Source organism: Kogia breviceps, chromosome 17, assembly GCF_026419965.1.
Source record: "Kogia breviceps isolate mKogBre1 chromosome 17, mKogBre1 haplotype 1, whole genome shotgun sequence".
Taxonomy (NCBI): Eukaryota; Metazoa; Chordata; class Mammalia; order Artiodactyla; family Physeteridae; genus Kogia; species Kogia breviceps.
Window position 1 is genome coordinate 4,071,224 of NC_081326.1, and position 8,547 is coordinate 4,079,770.

Here is an 8,547-nt window from a genome sequence, read left to right on the forward strand (position 1 = left end):
AGGAAACAGCACACACAGAGGGAGGGCCGTGTGAAGACACCCGGGAACACGGCATCTGAAGCCAAGGAGAGGCTGCGCAGAGCTTTCCTCACGGCCTCAGAAGGTCCCCCTGGTGCCCTGGGAGGAGACAGCATCGCCCAGAGCTGCCTGCCCTGGTCACCAGCCGACACCGGAAGCTGTGCCCTGGTCACCTCTGGGGACGCTCCTGCCCCGGCCCAGAATCTTCTGGGACCTCTATCAAAGCCAGCGGGCAGTTTGCCAGGGCTGCTGTAACAAGCAGCACACACGGGCAGCTTAAACAACAGTCATTCACTTCTCAGAGTTCTGGAGGCTGGGAGTCCAAGATCAAGGTGTCGGCAGGGTGGGCTCCTCCTGAGGCCTTTCTCCTGGGCTGGCGGACGGCCGCCTTCTCCCTGTGTCCTCACTTCGGCTTCCCTCCGTGCACATCGTGTCCTAACCACCTCTCCTTATAAGGACAACAGTCCCATCAGATGAGGACCCACCCACACAGACTCATTTTAACTTCGTTACCTCTGTAAAGACCCCATCTCCAAACACACTCCGAGTTACTGAGGGTTAGGACTTCACCATATGAAATTTCGGGGGACACAAATCAGCCATAACACTCAGTCTTGGGAAACAGAGAACATGAGCTAGAAAGGCGAACAGATGACACCCAGCTGCACCCAGTGTGGGCGCAGGTTATGAACCCAGGCTTCCCTGGGACACGTCAACGCTGCCTCACCACGCGGGCCCTTCCTGCAGCGGCCAAGGGGCCGAGGACCCCGCACAGCCAGGCCTGGCGGCTGGCACCGTCCATCCAAGTGAACCCAGGACGCCCAAACCTCTCAGAGCCCTGGCTCTCCCCAGCCCTGCCCTGCCGTGAGCACGGGGCTATGGAGGCGAGCACATCCCGGTCCCCAGTGAACTGCGTGCTGGGGTCGGCGGGAAAGGCTGTCCCCACAATCGCTGCACGGACAGACCACACCGTGCGGCCAAGTTGACCAAGGTGCGGGGTGTGGGGCTTGGCAGGAGAGGGCAGGAGAGGAGCAGCCCAGAGAGGGAGTGCCCCTTGAGCCCACCCAGGGCCCAACAGCGCCAGAAGGAGGAGGAAACTGGACAGAGTGGGCCCTGCAGCCACGGTGATAAGCTCGGGGCATCTTTGCTTCTGGTGACGGGGAAACGCAAGGAGCACGTGGCTTTCTGCCCACAGTCACGCGCACGTGCGCACACACACACATAGTAGTTATATCGGGGGGAGCCGACACCTTCCACTGCACCTTTACTCCAAGGGACATGTAAGTATGCCAAGCTGTTTTTTCTCTTTCAAAACATAGCTATTTTGGGAGACACAACACTTTCCTATTATTTTTTGCCACAGTCCTCAGAAACTGTAGTATTTTGTTGTTGACGCCATCATTTAAAATGAGTTCCTTTTCCTAAAGAAGGCAGAACTCGTGGGTGGGAAGTAGGATGAATTCATCTCCGCTATAGGAAACGTGTACCAACAAAATACCAGCCATTCATCCATGTATCCCATCAACAGCTATAGGTATCAGTTACCTGCCCTGTGCCGGGCACCGTGCTGGGTGCCGGACTCGCTGGACTGCACTTCATTTTGAGGACACCCGGACCAGAACATCCCCCCACGCCGCAGTCATTTACGTCGTCACTTACCCCTCTGAAGAGCAGCTCCCCATGTGTCAGCAGCTTTAAAAATGTCCCAGCCACCCTCCAAAGAGCTGCTCGGGCCTGTAGTAGGAAATAAAGGAAAAGAGAGTGTGAGAAACTTAAAAATCAGAAGACAACTCTCGACTCCAAAGAATCAAATCAGGGGCTTCCCTGGTGGCGCAGTGGTTAAGAATCCGCCTGCCAATGCAGGGGACACGGGTTCGAGCCCTGGTCCGGGAAGATGCCACATGCCGCGGAGCAACTAAGCCCGTGAGCCACAACTGCTGAGCCCGTGCGCCACAACTACTGAAGCCCGCGCGCCTGGAGCCCGTGCTCCGCAACAAGAGAGGCCACCACAACAAGAAGCCCGCACACTGCAACGAAGAGTAGCCCCCGCTCGCCTCAGCTAGAGAAAGCCCGTGCGCAGCAACAAAGACCCAACGCAGCCAAAAACAAATAAATAAATCTATATTTTAAAAAAAGAATCAAATCAGAATAAATATTTTTCTCCTTGTTAGTCAAGAGTGTGCCAAAGAAGCCCTTTGAGGAGTGAATTCACACATGTACAAATTTCTGGGACAAGAGCTGTGGATGAGAAAATAGGGTCCCCTCTCCAGGAGGAGAAAACTGAAGCAGGAAGAAGTGAAAACCCCACAGGCTGCTCCCAGGAGACTCGGGGGTGAGGATTCCCCGCCACACACACGGCCCCAAACCAGCATCAACGATGTGCATGAGGTTACATCTGAATGTGAGTCCCCATAATAAAACTCCCGTGTTTACTACACCATGGAATGCAAAACAACAGCGGATGCTCTCCTTTGAGAGAAGAATAATTTTAAAACAAAAAGTGACAGAAAGAAATTTCTTTTCATTCTGTTAATGTGCAACCTCCTTTCAAATGTAGGAGTCTAGCTTCTGGTGTTTTCAGGTACCTGTGTTAACTTTTTAATGAACATTTTGGACAGCACAGTAGTGTAATTAAGCAGAGATCTTAGGGAAAAATACGAATTCTCACTGTTCTGCCCACTTATGAGAGCGCTTGAGCGGTTTAGGTGACCAGTACCACTCAGGATGTGGAGTCCCCTCCTCCCGTCCTTTCTTGAATTAAGTTGCATTAAGTCGGCTGCATCACTTCTCAGCAAAGCAGTGAGAATTCCTGCTGAGAGGGGTGACACGCAGGCTCTGAATCTGATGTCATTTCTACGAAAAGCTTTATTTCTTAATAATCGGCTCATTTCGTTTAGCTTCTAAACCAACGACCCCTGCCTTATTTGCATAGTCTGGACAATATCTTCCCCTTTCTTCCCCTGGGTTAGCGTCATACAATTTGCCCAGTTTTGTAAAATCTAGTTATGAACCAAGGGCTTCAAAAATATTGCTGCTTTTATTGGACCTAGCTCAACTTCTAGAATTCTTAAATATGTGAAATAGTGTATAAGTGCTTAAAGACCTTATAGGCTCAAGTGTAGTCATTTCATCGCTATATATAATTGCAAAATATTGAAACAGATAATTACAATAGATAACTAATTCAATCCCTCTGTGTTAAAGGCCTGCCCTGCATCCAGAATTATGCACTGAAGATACTTATGAGCCAATTCAACTCTAAAGGCAAGGTTAATCAAACGATGGAGGACTTCTTAAGTGATATGTACATAATAAAATAGAAAAAATATCCATGATATATTGTTAAATAGAAATAATCAGAATACGAAATTATTTACAAGGAACGAGTAGAGCCATTTTTTACAGAGGAAATGTCAAAAAGTATGCAAAATAATAAAAATGAGAAAAGAAAAGAAACACCTTAAGGGAGCACACGAAGAACAAAGATTGAATTGGGCTTTTTCCTTCCTCCTTCCATGTATCTTTCAATTTTTATTATTATTATTATTTTTTTTTGCGGTACGCGGGCCTCTCACTGTTGTGGCCCCTCCCGTTGCGGAGCACAGGCTCCGGACGCGCAGGCTCAGCGGCCGTGGCTCACGGGCCCAGCCGCTCCGCGGCACGTGGGATCCTCCCGGACCGGGGCACGAACCCGCGTCCCCCGCATCGGCAGGCGGACTCTCAACCACTGCGCCACCAGGGAAGCCCTCAATTTTTATTATTAACATATTACTCCAATAATGGAAAAGAGACATGCTCACAGAATAACGGAGCTAAATCCTATTTGTAGACTGAACAGAATCTATTTAAAAGTTTAAAAGTTGCTTAAAAGAAAAAAAACCACACTGATGGGGGTATGTCAAAGGGACACAGAAGCCAACTGAAAGATCTCCCAAGGCCAAAGCTGGAACAATTTGAGTAACAAAATAAATAAAGTAGTCCTGGGTTATAAACCAGAGGGTAAAATAAAGTCATGAATCTACACTGGTATAAATAAATAATTCCATAAATAAATGGAGGAGAAGAGACATTTTTCCCATGCAGAAGATTTCCAGACCATTAATGTAGATACTTTGCCTTCAGAGAGGTGAAGCATCACATCCCCTCCTTAAGTGCTCACTGTGCAAAGTGACTTGCTTCCAAGGGAAAAGTATAGAAAGGGAGGGAAAAGGTGCCTTGATGGTGGGGAAACCCAAGCGCCCCTTCAGCCGGGCGACCAAGGTCAACACGCACAGTGATTGGTCATATCAGCTGCACGACACCAGGTGATGAAACAGCCCGGCACCGCTGTGGTCTTCCTCCAGCAAACCCATAACCCGGCGCCATCACCAGAAAAGCATCAGACATATGCAACCTCAGGGGCACCTTACAACATTCCCAGCCAGTAGCCTCAGGACCATCAAGGTCATCAAGAAGAGCTTGAGGAGACAGGTCAGCTACATGTACTGCTGTCGTCTGGATGGGATCTTGGTACAGAAAAAGGATATTAGGAAAAAACTAAGGAAACCGGGATAAAATCTGGACTTTAGTTAATAGTAAGTTATCAACAGCAGTTCATCGGCTGAGACGTGTTACAAGATGTTAATACTGAGGAACTGGATGCAAGATGTACTCGCTTTGACATGTTTCTGTAAATCTCAAAACTGTTCTAAAGTTTATCAGCAACAACAACTGAAAGGTAAACAAGTTCCTTGAGTCTTGGTACCCGGAAGCCGTAGTTACCAACCTGTCATTTACTCAGAGTTGTGTTATTCAAGAAGTCCAGTTTGTTACAAGTGTAGGTGCTTATTCATAAAGTTAACACTTCATTAGGAACAGAAAGTGAAGGGAGTGTTTTTATCTGACTTCTGGAAAACACAAAATAACACACATATCCCTGACAAATGGGTTTAAAGAGACGCTTGGTCAATTCTAGCCAATTCCTGCGGAAGACAGCGCCACCTAGTGTTCTGTCACGTAAATGAACCAGTGGTGGTTCTGGTTACTTCTCTTTCGTCGGCTGTACGTTCGTTACCTTAAATCCGAATTCAAAACTGAAAAGAAAAATGAAATGGAAGCACATTTCCCCCATCCCTCCCAGAAGTCCTTTTAATACCAAATGACTTGAGTAATCAAACTGCAATAACTTGGTTTCATTTATAGCCTCAGCCTAGAATCTTTCTGTTTATAAGATAAAGGCCTGATTTTCAAAACTTCAGTCACTAATAATGTGCATGAAAGAGGTCATATCGGAAATACAAACTGATGAAAAAGTGTAATAATATAGATGCTTTTAAAAGTTACAAAATAGGGCTTCCCTGGTGGCGCAGTGGTTGAGAGTCCGCCTGCCGATGCAGGGGACGCGGGTTCGTGCCCCGGTCCGGGAGGATCCCACGTGCCGCGGAGCGGCTGGGCCCGTGAGCCGTAGCCGCTGAGACTGCGTGTCCGGAGCCTGTGCTCCGCAACGGGAGAGGCCACGACAGTGAGAGGCCCGCGTACCGCAAAAAAAAAAAAAAAAAAAAAAAAAAAAAAAAAAAAAAAAAGTTACAAAATAACTTAAGCTTTATAAGATAGCAGCTCTCAATTCCAAGTGTCAGTTCTAAAAACCATAAAGCTATATATTAATATTGTGTTATTGAACCCGACGCTTACATAAAGTTTCCTTGTTTACTAAGTCCATGCTTATATTAATATCAGATTGTTATTCATAAAATTATACCTTTATTAAGAATAAATAGTAAAAGAGGAAAAATGGGGTCAATTATGGTCTAAAACGTCTCAAGGGAGAAACCTCAAATGATTAATTAACATATATTGGTTTTAAACCTGAATGTTTTTTCAAAATGTGTCATAGCAGACACAGCTGAAATAACTGGCACCTTCCAATTGCAAATAACCAAAGTAGCAGTTTGCCTAGAATATAACTGACAAAAATTTATTCCCCCCCCAATTTCCTATGTACTTTGCACATAGAATGGATGGAAAAAACTCCACTTCACTTATTAATTTGATTGACGCTCTTTGCCCTCTTCTGACCGCAAAGGCATGTTAAGATAGGCCCCTGAAGTGATTATTTCTGTCTGTCATAGCTTGGATTAAGAGGTATGCCCTTGGATTAATAAGTCATCTTCCGTAATGGAAAAGAATCTGAAAAAGAATATGTATACATAACTGAATGACTTTGTCGTGCGCCTTGGAGCACTGTAAATCAGCCGTACTTCAATTTAAAAAATAAAAAAGAAGTCACCTTCCAGTTAAGATTAGTTTTTGCTTTTGTTTTTCAGATTTCACTAAGATTTAGTTAAGAGAGGACTTAAAGGCCCTGTTAACAATTTATCCAGGTTATAATTTATTCTAGCTTTTTTGGTTTGTTTTTTCACACGGAAATTTCCCTTAGCTTTGAGGCTTCATCATTTGCCTGACACCAAGCCACTGACTGTCCAACTTAAATGATGGTACCTGAGGTGTGATGTGACAGCTGGCAATTTACCCCATCGTAATAGCTGATGTCTTTTCCCCGGGGAATATTATAACTAACCAGCTACCAAACAAACAAACAAAACCCAACAGTGAAATGCAAAACACGGAGCAGAGAGGCGTGGGTTATTTTCTCCTGAAGAGAGATTTCAGCCTGCATGACAATATAGCACAGCACAAGGATCTGGGCAAAACCCCGAGGCTCAGTCGGCCCTGTGATTGCTGGGAACTGCCCCCCTCCTCCCGGGAAGCGTGTGTGCCTCGACGGGCACCGTGGCTCCTGTGCGGGGCCCTCACCTGGGATCCGGCTGCAGAGGCCCAGCCGGAGCCTCCCCATGCCCTGAGCCCAGGTTCTCTGGGCTGCATCTAACCAGGTGACACTCAGGAGATGAAACAGAGGCGCTCTCCCCCGGGTCCAGAAGGCAAAAGCCAAACGCTCTTCCTGGCGAGAGAAATGACCAGAACGTGAAGCTGCCTCACCCAGGGATGAGTCTGGGGCAGAAACCAGGAGTTAGGAACAGAGTCAGCAGCCTCTGCTCCCATAGCTGCTCTGGCCGGGCTGGGCACCTGCCCGCCGGGCTCTAAACAAACAGCGGGGATTGGGCTAACGAGGAGACCCAGGACCAACAGGTGAGCCGCGACAGGGCGGCAGGCAGAAGGCCCCGGAAGTCCTGGCCCAAGGGGCAGGGTGCTTCCTCCTGCCAACACGCTCTGGGCAGTTATTTGAAGTCCTTCCACGACAGGAACGGATCAGAACAGCCATCACACTGGGTCCATGGCTGAAGCGGGCCAAGGTCAGCCGGGAGACAAGACTGGCCCCTGTTACATGAAGGAGAACACCTTTGACACCCAGGCCCTGGAGGAAGAATAGAACCTGGGTCTTACGATGATCAAAGACGGACAGACTTCTATTTTATGGCAACACAGGTTTTATGATCCTGAAGATTTGGCTGTTTTCTCCTCCAGTTCTAGGATGCTACAAAGACAGCACTGGAGCTGCTGTTACCTGTCTGATAAAAGCTGGGAATCCGTGGGTTCCTTTCAGGGTCTGTACCGTGAATGCTCTGCACTGTGTTGCTTTTCACAGATTTAAGGGTCTTCTAGCATCAGAGTCTCGGGACTTTGAGAGGGTGGGAAGCAGGCCCCAGACAGGCCGAGGAGAGGCAGCTTTTCCCGGGACAAAGCACCAGGAGGAGGGGCTGCCTCCAAGATCACCTCCAGCAAAAACAGACACAGAATGACCCTGGCCGGGGCTTTAACTGGAGCTGGCTGGAGTCTTCGTGGTGCTGGGAAGGAACAGCCTTTCGCTGAGCTAAGATGTTCTCTCGCAGGATAGTGCGTCCTCAGTTAGGAAGACAGAATGCATCCCTCTGTGTTCTCCTGAGAAAGTGAGGTTTCAACAGATACACCCCTCCCTGCAACTCCCAGCAGCAAAAGGGATGGTGAGTTTAGTTGAATTTTCTCTGAGAAACGTCCATTCACAATGATTATAAGTTGATTTTAAGATAAATGAAAATTAGAGACAATACAAACATTTCTGTGTTGATTGAATGAGTAGGAATTCTGTTTTCATGCAACTCCTTGCCATTTTGCTGTATGGCAACTTCAGGAATTGTTCATTGATTTCGCAGAATTGTATACGTCACTGTAATTAGAGTAGATTTGAACCATTTTCATGCCTCTCAGTGACATCTGTAGGTGAGTTGAGGTCACAGAGATTTATAATTGAATCGAGTACACGTCACCGCAGGTGTGAACACAATTCCCCATCAACTTCCCCAGGAAAGATTCATGACCAACGGATTATTTTATTAAATGTTCAAGTAAAAAAAAAAAAAAATCCCTCCAGCATCTCTTCAAAGTTGCAGTAAAATTGTGCAATGCTTTAAATTCGCTCTAATAAGTTTCATGCCAATCCTGAGTCCCTGGGATTAATAAAAACACATAAAGGTATATTGTGCTGTGAGTTCTGGAACCTTCTGGAGAACGGAAGGGACGTTCTCCAGGAAGCAGGGTGGGGAGAGAGGGCAGAGA